This window comes from Haliotis asinina, chromosome 13 (genome assembly GCF_037392515.1).
Source record: "Haliotis asinina isolate JCU_RB_2024 chromosome 13, JCU_Hal_asi_v2, whole genome shotgun sequence".
Classification (NCBI taxonomy): Eukaryota; Metazoa; Mollusca; class Gastropoda; order Lepetellida; family Haliotidae; genus Haliotis; species Haliotis asinina.
In genome coordinates this window covers 34,119,523-34,139,774 of record NC_090292.1, presented here as the reverse complement: position 1 = coordinate 34,139,774, position 20,252 = coordinate 34,119,523, and the positions used below count along the sequence as shown (strand labels likewise).

At 42.7% G+C, this 20,252-nt stretch overlaps 1 long non-coding RNA gene across 1 annotated transcript; it reads right to left on the bottom strand.

Annotated features, from left to right (window-relative positions):
- Nucleotides 1-1,125: 1,125 nt before the first annotated feature.
- On the bottom strand, nt 1,126-17,603 carry LOC137260221 (uncharacterized). The gene is made up of 2 exons (XR_010954741.1): nt 17,298-17,603; nt 1,126-1,940 (listed from the first exon to the last, which is right to left on the bottom strand). It is a non-coding gene; the product is annotated as an uncharacterized lncRNA (long non-coding RNA).
- Between the last annotated feature and the right edge of the window lie 2,649 nt (nt 17,604-20,252).

Here is a 20,252-nt window from a genome sequence, read left to right as displayed (position 1 = left end):
TGACCAGACACTTATCGCAAACTCGACACGTGACAGTCTGATAAAGGATTCGACCATGGACCGTCTTATCCCAGAATACATCCTAGTACTAGTTGTAACATCATGTAGTTATGTATGCTGAAGCATGAATAAGGTGTTGCGGACACATGCACTGATGGACTACTGTGTGGGACGAAGCAGTTATCCTTTCTACACAGCCCTGGACACACGGAATCTGTAGTTAAAATTGATCTCGATATCGAACTCGCTGACTACGGAAGCCAAACAATGGATCTTTCTCTCATCAAACTCAAAATGTTGCGTTCCGGGTATAACACCCAGAGTTACCAGTTCCTCTGTCTCTGATCCAAGACTAGCTTCTCCAGAATTGCATTTTCACTGCTGAGACCATTTGGTCAACATACATGGTCTTGCCTTCAGGAATTTGGTCACTTCGATTCACCCCGTTACCCTGGACATTTTAGAACTCTGCAACGATCTGTCCACTGACCAATATGAAATGACATCGCCCTCTGCTGGCTACCGGGTCACGTAGGCATTACAGCTAATACAAAAGCGAATGCTGAATCGAAATCAGCTCTTGACAAACCGTCATCTACACTACTGATCCTTACAGTGATTTCAAACCCATTAACGAAACTTACACTCAGGACGTCATAAACTTCACGAACTGAAACCAGCAATCTGTTATACCTACTTTGGTTGTGAGTCAAGACATGATGGGGTCTTTGTACATCGATGCACATGTATCTCATGGCTATACGGACGGAGATGGACACCCTAAGTGTGTCTCTTACGATTTACGATGAAGTGTAGACCATCAGGCACATTTTGCTTGACTGTGTTGAATTTTCAGCTACGAGCTCACGTTATGAAGCATTTAATTTGAAAGATATGTTTTCCCGCGTCAACGTCATCTCATTGTAAACTATTTGAGGGAGACTGACATGCTTGGTTGTTGTTATTTGGTTATAAGACATTTTCTGTTTTTTTTATAATAATGTAATGAATAATGTATTTTAAAACACAAAAGTTTGTACTTAAAATGAGTGCGCTTTATGGCAGAAATAATGTCGACAGCTCAACTAAACTCTTGAAAACCTGAAGAAATTCAAGAACCCAGTCTCCAACAAAACCAGTTTAGTAGTTATCAACCCTTGTTTAATTTTCCCTTATGCTTTATTTTTGTGCTTTCGTGGGTTTAACGCTTGTCATGTGAATGCTGAAGGATGGGGTTAAGAACTTAGTGTATCAGCATGGCGTTGTGGAGAAACCGGTCGTCAGATCCAGACTTCTGTGTGAGGGCTATCTCTGTATACGGCCTGTAATCCACCAGGACCCAGAACCCCGTCTCGTCACATCCCTGGCTCCAGGTTTAACCAGCTCCTATCGTATGGCAATCAACATACATAACTTAATAAGTTCTGTCCAGTTTCAAGTCTCTCCCTCAACCAGAATGAACAGCTTTAAGCAAAATCGTCCCATCTGAATCTAACAGGCGCCATTTTCAATGGAAACAGGCGATTGGAAATGAAAGGGCTTCGGTTCTCGCTATGAATGAATAATACAACTATTATTAGCATTACTCGGTGCATAATGAACCTTTGTGACTCGGCAAGATCTAATTAACCAAGAGTATTAGTGGTCTTTAAAGCACGTGGGGGACTGACCACTTGTAGTCGCCCCTCCATCGTCCTGTCGCCCGGGCCCGTGCCAGGCCTGTCTAACAAATCCTTCATTATAAATGGCGTGTTAGACCGCCTACCGCGGGAGGAGGTCGATTGTTTATGTGCGGGTTTTGGCACTGGTTGCGTTGTGGAGCTCCATTTTTTTCAGGAATAATAAGTTTGTTTCTATTTCAAAGAACGCAGTAAGGAGTTGTAGGTATTCCATTTCACTGGTGATTTTAGAAGGGGAAGGTCATCATTTCGCCGTGGGTTCTGAAACAAAAAGGGCTGCAGTTTGATTATTAGCAATTTGATACACTACGAGGCAATGGCTAGCGTAACTGGTAAACAATTGCTTATTTGTTAGTGTTACTACTACTACTACTACTGCTGCTGCTGCTGCTACTGCTACTTGCTCTAAACTGTGGGTGAGTGAGTGAGTTTAGTTTTTCACCGCGTTTATCAATATTCCAGCAACATCGCGACGGGAACAGAAATTGACTTCACATGTTGTATCCATGTGGGGAATCGAACCCGATGCCAACAATGGGTTGGGTGTCTTAGTTTCAGGGTCTATATTACAGATTGCCAAGGGGTGGTGACGTTGAGCTACGGGATTCTGAAACCGTGCAACTGGATAACATCACACTCAAGCAGGGCGATCCACAAAGTTAAAGCGGTATCTCAATTCATCAATAAAACGTACTGGGGGCCAGTCCTGGTCAGTTTATTTGACGTGCTTTCCAGCCAAATCCAAATCCTGCCTGTGATGTTTGGTCTGTGTGGGTGTAATTGTATGCCCTCCGTGACTGCACGGGAGTCAGCCTTACGGAGCCGACTGTGCGCTATTGCATGCCCTCTGTGACTGCATGGGGGTCAGCCTTACGGAGCCGACTGTGCGCTATTGCATGCCCTCTGTGATTGCATGAGCGTCAGCCTTACGGAGCCGACTGTGCGCTATTGCATGCCCTCTGTGACTGCACGGGGACCAACCTTACGGAGCCGACTGAGCGCTGTGTGAGTAGAATCGTAACCACCAGTGGCGTTCCCAAAGCCATTTCTGGTTGTGGTAAGCGCTGGTTACATGACGTTTTGCTCGATTCAGGCGAAATCTGTCTTCCCGATGTATAGGGCAGTGGGGATGCCCGGTGGTTAAAGCGTCATCAAGACTCGGGTTCGATCCCCCACATGTGTACAATGTCAGAAGCACATTTCTAGTGTCCATTTGATATTGTTGAAATTTTGCTTAAAGAGGCGTTAAAACAAACTTCACGATGTGATGACCGCTGTCCAAGAAGAAGAAGAAGAAGAAGAAGAAGAAGAAGAAGAAGAAGAAGAAGAAGAAGAAGTTTATGCTCATAAACTACATGAAGTGTCACAGAGAACGTACAGATTGTTTATAGTGTGAACGGTATAAATTTATACATGGGGACAATTAAAGTGAGTGAAGTTAGTTTTACGCCGCACTGAGCAATATTCCAGTCATCTGGCGGCGGTCTGTAAATAATCGAACCGATGACATGTGTCTACCAAGTCAGCTAGTCTGACCACCCGATCCCGTTAGTCGCCTCTTACGACATGCATAGTCGCCTGTTATGCCAAGCGTGGGTTGCCGAAGGCCTATTCTACCCCGGGACCTTCACGAGTCCTTGGTCACTGAGTATATAAAATTTGGATAGTAACAAATAAACCCATTTCAATAGAAAGGAGCCCCAGTGAGTTGGGGGATTCATGGGGAAATCTAGGCTTGCATCATTTAGGGCTTTAGGACTGCAGCGAGAGCTAGGCAGTGGAGAAACAATTTGGTTCAAGGACCGTGAGACAAACTAGGAGAGCGGTTCAGGGACTGTGAGACCGTATAATCACGTGGCTACAAACTGGCAGCGGATCATCTGTCAGTTTGCTATGAGTTGCTACAGGTCACAAATACTTTACATAGGACACATCTACACGTCTTTTTCCCTTTCAGTTCGTTTCATATTCAAACAGCGTTGCATGTGGACATGTTGTCTGTGTGTCTATGTCACTCCATAGAACCACGATACACTTCATTATGATTTCCTCGCAGCAGGCGTGAAAACCATTAGCAGAAAGAAATCAAGAAAGTTTCCTCTGAATTTAATCCTAACCAAAAGCCTGTTGTCGCTTCATTGAACGGAGCAACTCCAACGGCAGCGGGCAGCAGCATCTCGTCTGCGGACCAAACAAGGTCGGGTTATGGGTTAATGCGGGCAACAATAAATACGTGTGTTAAAACGTGACTAACACAGAACGGCTCGTTCAAACGGAACAATGTTCTGACCGCTCGTGTTTAGTGGCGCGGGAAAACAAAAAGGGCGCCCCCTTTCGGCTACATGGCGACGGACTTACGTTGAGCACGTGCAGTGTACAATTACGAGGCTCCAGATCGCATTAAGTTTGACTGAAATATTTTGTGTTTATCCAGAAATGAGCAATAAGCCATACTTCATATGATGCTATTACCAGTACGTCTGCGGTCGGAGACTTGGATGTTGAGGGCAATAATTTAGTCTTCGCGGAGCTGATGTGCGCGGTGTTGAGCTGGCTTGTCATTCGGGCGAGAGATCGCGGCAACATCTCACGGTAACGGACGAGAAATTAGCAATTTAAAGAAATGTGTCTACACTAAGTACACAAATGGCTTCCTCGATTGCCCCCTCTTTCACAGGCCGTGTGGTTTGGGGGAATACATGAATAGACCAACGACACACATCGAGACTTGGGGTCGGCACAAAACGAGAGTTTGTTAAATCATAGCTTGCAGATTATACTCAAGATGGTGATATTTAACACTGTGTTTCAGATTAAACGCCATCAAAGGAAGTCTCACTAATGAATGATCGCAAGCCATTGAGCTCTCTGCTGGCTATTCGAGGACAGAGTTACAGCATCTGGTTGCTATACAGGCGAGCGACGCCACGGGGACGATTTGGCGTCGCTCTGTTGGGTCGTTTGTCTGATTGGTAACGTAACCCAATAATTTGTACGGAGTAAGAGCTCGAGGTTAAGAAGTGACCATTGCCCAGTAATGACCCTCTGCTGCACCTCTGTCTGCCTGTTTTCAAGGTCACAGAGAGTATAGACCCGATACTTCCTGTACATCTTCAAAGTAAAAGGTGGCCACTAGTATTTAGGTGCTGGGGCTATGGTAATTCACATTCTTTAGTGCAGTGTTGAGGTCGACTTTACGAGTCCCCGATAAAAAATCTTTATGTCCGCTTTTTGAAATAGATTGTGGTAGGATCAGTTTCGATCGTAAGACATTGGTGACTTTATATTTTGTAAACGGGAGCCTGTGGCCCATTCATTTTAGCAGCCACAGATCGCTGTGAAGAGTTGCGTCCTTTGGGCATGACAAATCTACAGATGTGGATTCCAGTTCGACTCTGTTCCCAGGTTTGTAAGCACAAGAAATATTTTCGCGCTTTGGAATAATGTTGTAAATGTTTAAGGCCTGCATTACTTTGGGGCGTTTCTAACACATCAGAGCGGTGAGGTAGCTTAGTGTTTAAAGCGTTCACACGTGTCACTGAAGACCCGGGTTCGATTCCCCACATTTGGTTCAATGTTTGATATTGCTGCAATGTTTGCTAATAGCTACGTAAAACTAAACTCACTCACTCCTAACACGTCAAGTGAACACGCTGTGATGTAACTGAAGTATGTTCCAACGTGACTTTAACTCAGAGTTACTATTCCGTAAAGTAAGGATTAGTTCCAATGTCCTAGGCTTGATCGACGTATGTGGTGACGATTGAGTGTGTGCGTGAGTGTGTGGGGGTGGGGGTGGTGGTGGGGTGGGGTGGGGTGGGGTGGGGGGATGAGGTATAGGAGGCCTGAATTATCCATCATGTTCAGATACCAGGTACTTATGGTGGACACATTGGAATATTCCACGTGTGGGGCGAATGGTTCGAAGACCCAGGTTCCATTCCGATACAGCGTATTGAACCCATTCCTGGTATCCTATGCCGTGATGTTGCAGGAATATGGCTTAATGTGGCGTAAATCATACTCTCTCACTCCAGCGTGTGACCTGAAGGATAAGGTACCATCGTACACTAACGGCGTGGGCCCTTCTTTCATCATATAACCTCAGTTCCTCACTGGGTACTTTAAGACTGTTGTGGCGTAAAACAACATACGTTTACACTCTGAAACCACACGTGACATTGGGATTCTCTTTGAAATGACGTGATGCCTGTTCTTAAGGATTTTTACTAGCTTCCTGTTGAAGCGAGAGTTAACTTTACAGTTCTATATATGCTGTACAAATGTCGAAATGACATTGAACCATCGTATATCTGTAATATGCTGGTAGACTACATCCATATATGGACTTTTCGATGTCAGTATCTGAATCATCTGAATATATGAAATCAATAAACTGTGGCCAGAAGTCATTACGTCACGCAGCTCAACTATGGAAAAAACTTCCTCTGGACATCAAACTTTCATCTTCATTAACTGCATTCAAATCAAAACTCAAAACTCAGCTATTTTCAGACTATTATTCATAGACGTTAATTACTGCTGTTATTCGTAGTGTCTATTTCACTATTTGATTACGTTTACATTCTCTCTCATTCTTCCCTCGGTGCTTTGTAAATTCTTCTCATTATCATTATTGACCCGTGAAGGTCTGGGTTAGAATAGGCCTTCAGCAACCCACGCTTGGCATAAAAGGCGGCTATGCTTGTCGTCAGAGGCAACTAACGGGATCGGGTGGTCAGGCTGGCTGACTTAGTTGACACATGTCGTCGTTTCCCAGTTGCGCAGATCGATGTTCATGCTTTTGATCACTGGATTGTCTGGTCCAGACTAGATTATTCACAGACCGCCGCCATATAGCTGGAAGATTGCTGAGTGCGGCGTAAAACTGAACTCACTCACTGATATCATTATTATTAAATGATGGTTGAATTTCCAACTTGATACACAGATGATGCTGAATTATTTAAGACCATAGTGCTAAGACTAGTTCCACCAAACTGACGAACTCGTTCAAGCGGTTTTTGTGTTTCGGACGGACCAGATGAACTTCTTCCAAATGTTCATATGCTTCGATGACCTGAAGAAGAACCTGTTTTAACGGTGTAGTTGGCTTGCTGTATGTCCATTTATGGTCATGTGTAAAGATTCAGTGTGATCTCAGATCAAATTAAGTTTCTCCCGAGGCCCATTCACCCCGGCCGATGATGACATGTCTGTGGGTGCACATTCATGGCTGGTGTTCCATCTAACCCGAACACCATGAGTGATATTGTATTGAACATAACCATAGATCACTGCTGAAGTCTTCGTCGGAGTAACATATGGCCGGGGAGGTGTAGACAAATAATCGTCTGCTCTCGAGTCAACGGCGTCAGCGAATGTAGTTCCCGGTCACTGAGGTGTGATTAGGCCTCGTTAAAACGTCATCGTTGGAGAGTTATTTGCCCATCAATGCGAACAACGGTGCGTATTGATCTCACTCATCTGCAGCGCCATCTACAATCGATAGCCACTTCTAAAGGTAAACTATCGTCGAGGGTAACTATGTTTTGTCGCGTATGTATTTCCGACCCGACACAGTGTCTGGCCCGGCACGTGCTGTTGACGCCGACTGATTATCCCCCGACATAGCGTTAATCTGGGGTCAATTATTGCAATGTTATACATCCAATTGTCTTCTTGAAGAATGGAACAGCCGGCAATTTGGCTTTATTATCAAAATGTTCTTGCATGTCGAGAACAATGAAGAAACAAATCCCCCTGGAGACAGGACGGGGGAACTAAATAGCGTCTACGGCGGGGACAGCGACGTCAAACCACTCAGCAACATGGGCGGCACATCACTCAATCCCTGAACCCGCACAAACACTCTCTGTTTCTCGAATAGATCTCGTTCTTTCACGTTCATACGTGACACGCAATCTCGTCGGTCAGAATTCATAAAGGATTGTTCTCCCATTTAATATGGCCTATTTCACAGTCCGACATCAGGCAATAAAACCTGGAGTCAGATAGGAACTGGTGATTGCCGACTCCTGAGGAATGTTTTTTATTGGTTAACACGCGTGAATCGAACCTGCTTTATCAAACTATGTTCAGTAATTCCTGGCTCCACTGAAGAGGGGGCTGGAGGAGATGGTTGCAGCAAAACTAGTCTGTCTCACGGTCCCTGAACCATATCATTTTCCCTACCGCCTAGCCCTCCCCGCGGTGCTAAAGCTCTAAATGATGCAAGCCTAGATTTCCCCAGGTTCTGAATCTCTGGTATACCTTGGGCTCCTTTTCAATTTAAATGGGTTTGTTTTTACAATCAAAATTCTATATTCAGAGACAAAGCGTATGTCTATAGTAAAACGTGTACGGAGTGAAAGGTACATATCAGGGAATATAACCCATGCCAATAAGTAACACACGGTGTGTGAGAGCGTGTACGTAGATTATTGACAGAATATAAAACCCTAGAGATTATCGACTACATATCCTGAGGATGGAAAGTTAAGCACCGTCAGAAGTTTATAACCTCCCACGCCAATAACACTGAATTAATGCACTGGAATGTCTGCCTGAAGAAGGTCTATCTTCACCTCACATCAGATATGATCAATTACTGTCAAACCTGATTGTTGATCGGAGTCACACTGCCCCCGATGATGAATAACTAACGTTCTTCAAAATGCGAATGCAAGTACAATGTGGTCCGGTTTAGAACGTTAGTCGGTTTAAAAGAGGCACCCAACACATCTGAATTGGATCGTGTCGCCAGGTTTGAAGATTTGCGAGGCATCGTACCCAAAGAGAGTGAGATGATCACATTATCATCGCTTTGACTGCTGCAGGCCGTTGGATACTCGACAACACTTGACTGTGTTGTTAAATATAAATACACTATTCATGACAGCTACATATTAGTCAGTGTCTAAGTTCAGTCAATTTCTGAAATAACTGACACAGACAATACTACACGAGGTATGTTTACATGCGTATTGTAAGAAAAGAATAGAACATTGTTTTGCATTACGTCACACTGTATTGGCGTCACTTCGCCATTTTAGTCTGTCATCTTGGTAATGCACGTCAGTAGTCATCACTTCGTACAGCCTTCTACAGAAACGGGTTGTAGCACCCCGTTTCCTGGTTTGCAGCTAGTTGCTTCACTCGGCTAACATCACTGGTGGAAATATTACGTTTATTTTTTTCAACAGATATAATGTCTCAGTTCGACTCACAATTAAACAACGACAAGACTTCGTTCGAAATCTTTACATTTTCACAATGAATATAAGTTGTAGAATGGTATGTTATGAATGAAAAAGTGACGTAATTGAAGGGTCCTCAGTTATCCAGTCAAATAGTTAGAATGTCATGTCAGGCCGTTACACACACAGGACATAGGTCAACGAGATACGACAACCGTGTGGCGTACGAGATTAGTATGCATCAGCTACACATAAGTTGACCACGTGGTAAACAAATATCTATATTACTCGCCCGCGGAAGATACTGCAGTGTAATATTTGTACAGCAGTATTACACTGCTAGATGCATGACGTCATAACGCTTCACAGTTATGAAGTCACAATGCTACTGCCGCTGTAAGAATGGTACAAGACCTTGCTGGACTCGAGAAAAGCAGAGTCATCACACTGTAGGCAATTTCGCAGCAGTTTCAATCAATTTATGATGGGGAGTAATAAACAGAATACAGTAACTGAACTCGCTTCCGTGAAATGCCACTTTTATTTAGGATCAAACTCGCTTTCGCTCGTTTGATACCAAATCATTAACTCGTTTAATAAAAATGGTATTACAAGGAAGGTCGTTGAGAATCCTCTGTTTATTACTTGCCCGTGGAAGATACTGCAGTGTAATACTTAACGGCAATATTACAGTTGTGTAATACCACTAGTCATAGAACGTCATAATGGATCACAACTATGACGTCACAATGCTATTACAGTTGTTGCAGTAGTGTCAGACCTTGCTTGATTCACGGAGTCATCACACTGCAGGCAATACTGCCGCCGTCTCTGTCAATGCATGTTGGAGAGTAATAAACAGAATACTAAACTCGCTTCTGTGAAATACCATTATTTTATTAAACTCGTGAAATATTTAGTATTTAGTACCGAATCATTAACTCGTTCTACAAAAATGGTATTGATCGTATAGTATCCAACACCCCCCACCCCCACCCCACTCCTCTCTTGATGTGTAATGTCAGTCATATCTAGCTTTCAACAACGATGGCACATATGGTAGCAGAACTACTGGAAAGACGGGAACCAGGATCCGAGGTTCCTGGGTCCGAACTTGTGTGCCTGCGAGTGCATATGTTAAAACACCGGAAATTATTGAATGAGAGAGTGAGTTCAGTTTTTCATGTGCGACGTAAAACTAAACGCACTCACTCACCAAACTGCAGATCCTGGCTCCCTCTTTTCTTACTACGTCTGCTACCTTATGCGTCATCATTCGGACGACCATCATGCTAATCAATAACAAAGTATGTTTCCGTAAGTCGTAAAATACTTTCAAAATCAAGCATTATGAACTAAAATGTTATGAACTTAAAAAAACATCGCCTTCTACGAATTGATTACCCACTGCATATGACAATATCGATCACCACGTTGAAGAACAAACTGCCAAAAACAATAATTGGTGATTAATCATTTCCGCCTTGGCACTTTCCAATGCCTCTACTGAATTAAAGTTATCAATCTTTAATTTCTGTCAAGCTTAAACATATGTTTGATACTATAAAGAATGGGCTAATGTACGCGATCCTTTAATATATTTTTCCTTAATAACATATTAATGAATATTTAAGAAGATCGCCATCGAAGAGTCGCCACCATATTGTTCTCTTATTCCAAGAAAAGTCATCTCTCGTCGACCTGGTGACTGCAGGTATAACTATTGCTGTTTGATCTCTAGTCGTGGTAGCGTCATTAATTGACTGCCGTATCTCTCCTTACTGCGATGCCCATCTGTGGCCCGATCATAATAGGTTTCATTCCTCTCAGCTTTCCACAACTAATCAACATTTTCAATAACTCGGCGACAGGAATCTTCCTACCTGTTAACGGCTACGACGGAGCAGACGACATCAAACAAACACGCGCCCTCCCGCGGATTAATAGCATTTGCACATGGCACGTGCACACCTGACGTCACGGCATGTCTACACTTCCTGTCGACTTGTCGTCTGCTTGGCGCGACAAAATCTCCTGCCGTCGTTCTGTTGACAGTTGGGGGCCTATCATCAATAATCATAGATATAACGATGTATATCCAGGTTACCTTCAAAGAGAAATTTATGTCCGCCCTTAATATGTATGTTATCACGACATGGCTTAGCTAATCGACATGAAATATGTATTGCAGTTCCCTGGCGCACGGTTTTTACTTTTGGCCCAGACCATGGGTTTTTATGTCAGCTTCTATGTAAAGTTAGAAGCGATACTGACCACCAATTAGTCCTCAGGTGTAGAGCTGACATTGCCCGGGGGATTAATCACGGGATCGGATAGTAATTAGTGAGACTGATATCCTCAAATTAAAATAGATTCAATCAGCCATGTCTACAAGAACGCGCCATACTCCAGGGCATTGTTTGTTATATGGCTCCACGATCTGTCCTCCACGTAATCAGCCCGAGAATTAACTTGATATGGCGAGCTTATTACGAGCGGGGCTCATTGAGCCAACAAGACGGTAGCTTCTCAAATATTGACGGTTACAGATATTTGTTCTGCTTGAGAAGTATCAAGATGCTGCTATAACAGTTTAGTGTGTTGATGTGAGGGGAGAGGCGATAGAACATTAAACGAAATTTCAATTAAAAATGCACCAAAGACAGACTTTAGTAGCTATGACTCTCCTCGCAGCGAAAGACGGTTCACACGCTATTAGGAATGTTTCGTTTTACAACTATAAGGACCCCAGACTCTTACTTTAAAGAGATAGCAGATGACCTTTGCATTCGACAGAAAAAAGTTGTAAGAAATCGCGGTGGTTTAGAAACATCAATAATCTAATAGTGTAGTGTGACGGGGTTTACCTCGCCACGACGGGAGGCACCAAAGGGAGTGAGTGAGTGAGTTAGTATGGTTTACACAGCCTTCAGCAATATTCCAGCAACATCACGGTAGGGGGCACCAGAAATGGGCTCGACACATTGTACTCATGTGGGGAATCGAACCTGGGTGTTCGGTAAGAGAAGTCAAGGCATTAACCACTTGAAACTAATCTGGCATCAATCCACAATGTAGGGCATTCTAACACATCTATTACATTTCACAATCATATGAAGGAGAGTACACATTGACGTCTACCACACTTAACCGTCGTATCAAGGAGAGTACACCTTGACGTCTACCACACTTAACCATCGTATCAAGGAGTGTACACCTTGATTTCTACCACCCATAATCATCGTATCAAGGAGAGTACACATTGACGTCTACCACACTTAACCATCGTATCAAGGAGTGTACACCTTGATTTCTACCACACTTAACCATCGTATCAAAGAATCGAGGAGAGTACACCTTGACGTCTACCACACTTAACCGTCGTATCAAGGAGAGTACACCTTGACGTCTACCACACTTAACCATCGTATCAAGGAGAGTACACCTTGACGTCTACCACACTTAACCATCGTATCAAGGAGAGTACACCTTGACGTCTACCACTCTTAACCATCGCATCAAGAGGAGTAATCCTTGACATTGACCACATTTAACCATGGTATCAAGGAAAGTACACCTTGACGTCTACCATACTTAACCATCGCATCAAGCTATCAAGGAGAGTACACCTTGACGTCTACCACATTTAACCATCGCATCAAGCTATCAAGGAGAGTACACCTTGACGTCTACCACACTTAACCATCGCATCAAGCTATCAAGGAGAGTACACCTTGACGTCTACCACATTTAACCATCGCATCAAGCTATCAAGGAGAGTACACCTTGACGTCTACCACACTTAACCATCGCATCAAGCTATCAAGGAGAGTACACCTTGACGTCTACCACACTTAACCGTCGTATCAAGGAGAGTACACCTTGACGTCTACCACACTTAACCATCGTATCAAGGAGAGTACACCTTGACGTCTACCACTCTTAACCATCGCATCAAGAGGAGTAATCCTTGACATTGACCACATTTAACCATGGTATCAAGGAAAGTACACCTTGACGTCTACCATACTTAACCATCGCATCAAGCTATCAAGGAGAGTACACCTTGACGTCTACCACATTTAACCATCGCATCAAGCTATCAAGGAGAGTACACCTTGACGTCTACCATACTTAACCATCGCATCAAGCTATCAAGGAGAGTACACCTTGACGTCTACCACACTTAACCATCGCATCAAGCTATCAAGGAGAGTACACCTTGACGTCTACCACACTTAACCGTCGTATCAAGGAGAGTACACCTTGACGTCTACCACACTTAACCATCGTATCAAGGAGAGTACACCTTGACGTCTACCACTCTTAACCATCGCATCAAGAGGAGTAATCCTTGACATTGACCACATTTAACCATGGTATCAAGGAAAGTACACCTTGACGTCTACCACTCTTAACCATCGCATCAAGAGGAGTAATCCTTGACATTGACCACATTTAACCATCGTATCAAGGAGAGTACACCTTGACGTCTACCACTCTTAACCATCGCATCAAGAGGAGTAATCCTTGACATTGACCACATTTAACCATGGTATCAAGGAGAGTACACCTTGACGTCTACCATACTTAACCATCGCATCAAGCTATCAAGGAGAGTACACCTTGACGTCTGCCACACTTAACCATCGCATCAAGCTATCAAGGAGAGTACACCTTGACGTCTACCACATTTAACCATCGCATCAAGCTATCAAGGAGAGTACATCTTGACGTCTACCACATTTAACCATCGTATCAAAGAAATCAAGGAGAGTACACCTTGACGTCTACCACACTTAACCAACGCATCAAGCTATCAAGGAGAGTACACCTTGACGTCTACCACACTTAATCATCGTATCGAAAGTACACCTTGACATCGACCACATCAAGGAGAGTACACCCTCACATCTACCACACTAAACCACCATATCAACGAGAGAACATCTTGACATTCATCACAACGTCAAGAGAATACACTTGAGCACTAGATACAGCGCCATTTGGAAATGTGTAAGCAGGTAACCAAACGTAAGCTTCCATCACGGAGAAGCGCACCTTGGTCTTGGACTCGACGCGCCAGCGCTTCGACCACTAAGCTACCCTGTTTTCTTATAGTAAGTACAGGAATCCTGAACGTGTAAACATAAAGGCCGAACAACGTCCGCAACTAAAACAACTTTTGGACATGTTTCCTCGTATAGTAGATTTACTTAAACTTGTGAAGTGCGACTGAAAAAAGTGAAGAAAAAAACAATAAAAACCCCACAAACACTCATAGTTGTGTTTGACCCATGAAAATCTGTGTTAGAACTGATCCTCAGTAGTCCATACTTGTTTTAAGAGGCGAAAAACTGGATTTTGCAGACCTCCGCCATATAAATGTAGTTCTAATATTGCTGAGAACGTCTTATGACTATATTCGCCATTCTCATTTGTGTTCGTAAACAACATAATCATGCAGTTAGGAACGGAATATTGTACTGGTTTCGTTCGCTCTACAGAAACTATTGCTCATGTCACTCTCAGTGCATTCACAATGAGAAAACCACTGCATGAACACCAAGACGTTATCAACCATTGTTTTCGGCTTGACGAATCAAAAGGGAGGTAACTCCAGCCGGCTACGGGTAACGATCTGACCGTCAATCAGCCGACAGGGGATTATCGTGTCAGTTTTGCTGTCGTCTGCTCGTCCTGCTTGGTTCTCACTTCACACCCTCTGTATGAGATTGTCGAGTTATCTCTAGGCATCGGACTGGCGTTAGACGTCCTCAGGTCGAGCCCTGTATCTCAACAGTCACTCAAGTAGCCATATCAGCAAGGAGGGCAGGTGACAGGATCGGGCAGATGAATATTCACGAGGTCACATTATATCTGATGAAAGGTCAATCGGTAAGGTGTTGCGAGTTTGTGATGATGTTGATATCTGTCATTTCCTTTGAAATATGATCACGATTAAATCGGACCTGCTGTTGATGTTATGAAAATAGGCGTTTTGTGCGTAGACGACCGACCTCTGAAGTCCATTTGAGTCAAAACTCCACAATGATTTGCACCCAAAACCCAAAAACAAATAATCGCAAATGACTCAAACTAACGCCAAAATAAACAGGAAAAAACAAACCAACTGTGCAGAATTTTGTTATAATTTTTGTCAACAAAATATAAAAGTTCTGTAACAAACCATCATTATTTTCATTCGATATCAGCTACTACTGTCGTCTGTTATACAGACGATGATACCACTATATCTAAGAAAGCCATGCAAGATCATGTGGCAAGTCTAGATTTCCACAGTTTCTAAAATGAAGAAAGTCTCAAGGCTTCTTTTCATGACATTTAATTATTTTTATTATGAACCATTGCTTTTTGTTTGTTTGTTTGTTTGTTTTGTTTTGTTTGTTTTTTGTGAAATGTCTTCATTTCAGAGACAAGTTGTTAGTCTTCTATTGCTGATCATGCGTGATGATATGTTTGCACCGCACTCAGGCACGTGACAGGTACACAAAGAATTGTGCATAAAGAATTGCGAGAGTGACACCCATGAGTCCAAAAAAACGTCTGGACAAATATTTTCTCGTAAATAACTAACATAGATCACTACTTGTGATGGTTGATGAGCGGGATAAAACGAGTGTGAGTGAAAGAGGTGCCACTGGTTCTTGGTCAGGAACCCGGCAATATTCCAGCTATATGACGGCGGCCTGTAAATAATCCAGTCTGGGTCAGACAATCCACTGTTCAACGGCATGAGCATCAACCCTGATCAGGAACCCGGCAATATTCCAGCTATATATGACGGCGGCCTGTAAATAATAGAGTCTGGGTCAGACAATCCACTGTTCAACGGCGTGAGCATCAATTGTGGTCAGGAACCCGGCAATATTCCAGCTATATGACGGCGGTCTGTAAATAATCCAGTCTGGATCAGACAATCCACTGATCAACGGCGTGAGCATCAATTGTGGTCAGGAACTCGATATTCCAATATTCCAGCTATATGGTGGCGATCTGTAAACAAACCAGTCTGGACCAGTCAATCCATTGATCAACAGCATGAGCATCAATCTACGCAAGCGGAATGCGATGATATCACTGTGTCAACCAGCCAGGATTCCCACCTGATTACGACAAGCATGGAATACTGCCGAGTACTGCGATAAACAACACGCCAACAAAGCAATCCTCTGGCAAGGAAATAACAATCCCATGGCCTATGCCGCAGAACTAGGTACTAGTTCCTTGCATTAAGGTGTGTAAGGCCGACTTCCACCAGTGCGGTACGAAAGAGGACACGGGCTGCTTGTCTGCCCTCCAATCAGAAACGTCTGGTGTGGTGCAGGCTCAGGGAATTTGAGCACATGGCGTAGGGTCTGATCGGTATCGTCTATGTTCCCGACGTTATACGACCCTGTCACGTACGGAGACATCGTAACCAGCAGATGACCCATGAAGATGAAATATGTTTTGGTGGCTACGAAATGCTGTGGTGTCTGTATGACAGCATTAATGATCTAACCTTACTACTCGGGACACTCGGAAATTACTGTATACCGCCGTCGTGCCACATTTTCATAACCACCCCATTGAATGTGGTCCCATATTCATGAAAGACAACGTCTGACCTCACCGTCGTCAAGCCGTCACCGCCCATTTACAGAACTATCGAAGTATTACTCTGACCCGCAACGCGCCCAGATATAAGCCCCATAGAACATGTTTGGGACATCCTGGGCAAGCTAGTCATCCTCACCCTGTTCAAAATTTGAAGGGACTGACACAGCCGCTCCACGGGTAATGGCAGAGTGAGTGAGTGAGTGAGTGAATGAGCTGGGGTTTACACCACATTTAGCAATGTTCCAGCAATATCACGGCGGGGGACACCAGAAATGGTGTTCACACTTTGCACCCATGTACTCGAACCCGGGTCTTCGGCGTGACGATCGAACGTTTTAACCTCTAGACTGCCCCACCGCTCCATTGATGTCAGAGGATTTTGATGCTGTAAATTCGAGGCTTTATTGCCAATATGAGGAGGAAACTGGCAGGTGGTATCCATGCGTGGGCTGGCTTTACCAGGTACTGATGTAATCGCCTGTAGTGGTTTATACAGTTACAACTGTCACTGTTTGAGCACTGCGTCGCAGTTAGATTGGTGGAGTCATGGTGACCCTACTTTACGGTCACCATACGGTTTTTATGAATTCCTCCCAGAATGCAAGTAAACAGTAATCAAATTTCCATTTCCGTTGTATTTAGTTGAATCGAGTAAAATATGCTACAGTTACCGAAGCATTCACAACAACATGAAGATTTTCTTACCTATCATATAAATAAACCATCGCAATATTACGCAAACATCTGTCACCGCAAACAATGTAATGTTAGCAAAGGGTGTCAGCAATACACTTACCTGATATATACCTCTTGCAGCAAAGCTAAAGTAGTGACGGTCTAACAAGAGTCATTAGAGTCGACTTTGTGTGCAGACTCCTTCAGTATTGTCATAACCCTTAGTGTACAATACACAACCCATAGTGTACAGTACACAATCCTGTGCACTTTGAAGAACCCACGAATCCGTTGGTAGATGACCAGATGGTGGCCACATAAATACATGCTATCGCCTGGCTGCAGGTATAGAAACGTGCTGTAAACTTGGATAAAGTACTGTGACTGTCTGTCCCAGTCCACCCAGTAGGCAATGGGTACCTCGTATGGAAGAGTTGTATGGGGAGTTGATATTGACATCCAGGCACGGAGCATGTGCTAGTTGCGTGGATATGTGCACTATATAAATACCCTAGAATAATCAAAGACACATTGCCTTATGACGTATTAAATATTCTGTTATCTATTGTAAGCTTCCAGCCAATGAATGGTAAACTGATAAAATGCCATCATTTCTCTCATACAAACATATAAATTGAATAATTACTATACCTTAACATTGAAGAGCGATTCATTATAAGTGATCTAAAGCTGATTAAATGATAAAACAATCCATTTAATATCTTTATTATACTTTCAGAAGAAAACTGTATCTCAGTATGTACGTGTGAATACATCGATTGTTAACCCACATCCTTAATCCATATAAGAATGTTATCGGATGGATTTTTCACATACTGGTAGGATCACGGATAATCTACAACAGGGATAGGTCACTCCCTTGCTTTCTTTACCATTTGTACTAATTAACGTGTGCCTCATCATGCTCCAACGCACATGGTGACTTGGCTTGTTCCCCAGCGCAACTTGCGCAAAGTTGCGTTTAACAGAACTTTAGCCAGTTTATTGTATCAGTCGGAATTTTACAATGAATGATTGAATGAATTATAGTAAGAATTAAGAGCAAGAATAAATTGTGAATGAATTAAAGAATAAGAATAAAAGAAAGAAGTACATATGTGAATGAGTGAAAGAATAAATGATACACCACGGCCTTCCCTCCCAAAATATGTTAAAGAATGCAGAAGTATCGCGAGAACACATATGTTAACACCAGCTGTCCTTTTTTAAGAATCTACTTTGAGACATTTTGTTTACATTAATGATTACTTCAGACATACTTATATATATACTGCATGTGTTGAATGGCATAGGCATTAACTAAATGTTAAATGTGTAAAACTGTCACAAAGCATTGTAAACACATTTCCAGTTTTGTCAAATAATCAGATCAACAAGAGAGAAAGAACAAGCCTCAAGGCATATTTTTCACACACATCAAATACACCCTAACATTTTTGTAGATTATGAAACTATCACTATTGCTTGCAAACACGTGTCACCTGATAGTATATTCCCTCATAAGAATTTAAGGTGTATGAAAAAGATGTTTTTGAAGTAATAACTAGGAACACTAAAATAGTCGTGTAGTATTTATTTCAATGGCGGATCAGAACAGATCGGCGATATATCATATTTTTCACACTCCTCAAATACACCCTAACAATTTTTAAAGTCTTAAAACTGTCACTATTACTTGCAAATACATTTCAAGTAAAGGCATATCTCCGTTCTGAAAATTAAACGAATGTGTGAAAGAAGTTTTTATCGGCACAAATAGTCTATCTTCGCGGTGAATCGAGAATGGAAGCCAGTGAGCTATAACGTACTGACTTGAAACTTAACAACAAATTTGCTGTCCCAATACTGACACTAATAACAATTATTTGACTTAAACTGAAGTGACAAAATAGTTAACGTATCTTCTAGGTATAGGTTTTCAGTTGTTACAACACTCAGCGAATGTAATCAGCTGTTGAAAATACACCGCGCTCAATCTTAAAAACTAAGCTGCCGCCATATTGGATACACTGGTTACGTGACGACCCGCGACATACTTTAAGGGGTTTTTCGAGGAGTTTCATCCAACCTCTATATAGTCTCCCTGGTAGGCTGCACTCAAATGCAAGCCGAGTGTCATTTAAAGAAAATAACACTTATGACTAATGAGTATTCTTTAAAAATCAATCACTCTGCATTTTGGCATTTCAAAAGGGATTAAAAGAAACAGCCTTATATTTACCTTTACTCCTGAAACAGATTGTATAAAGTATATTAACGTTTGTGTCTGAATTATGGAAGACAGTCGTACTTGAGAAAGGTTGACTGTAGCCCATCTTGTAAACCGTCACCTCGAAAGTATTTTACGTGCTCTTCTTTCCTTCGGATTTTCTGAGGCTGTCGTGTCTTCTTTCTAAGCCCGTTAGGAGAGGTAATATTGCAACGGGTATCGTTTGAACAGCTTATACCGTTAATTAATACAGTGTAGTCCTCGCGACGACCCTCGAAAACAAACATCGTAATTTATCATGGACACCCTACCACCCTATCATACCGTGATACCGAAGGTTAGGCAGTGTAACAAACATTAGTGGCACTGTGTAATACCATCATGGTTTAACGTCGTTTGGTATAATGTTTGGGAGGATGCAGTGATGAACCTCCCGTTTCCAGGACAACATTCTATCCACTAAACCAGATAGGCTCAAACGTGGACTGTGTGAGTTTCAGCGCTATGCGAAACAACTCAGACACGTATTGTGACAGAAATAGTTACGCTTTTTGGTGCCATATTTACATTTAACAAAAGGTGTGAGGTTTACCACGGACTACAATTAGGGGATTTAAAGTAATAGACTCGATGTGTCAAAATCCACTACATCTGTGCTGTAGAGAGTGAGTATAGTTTAACGCCGCTAAAAAGCGACATTCCAGCAATATTATGGCCGGGGACACCAAAAATGAACTTCACACATCTGTGCTGTAGTGAGTGAATATGGTTTTACTCCGCTTTTATCAATATTCCAGCAATATCACAACGGGGACACCAGAAATGGACTTCAAACATCTGCAGGAA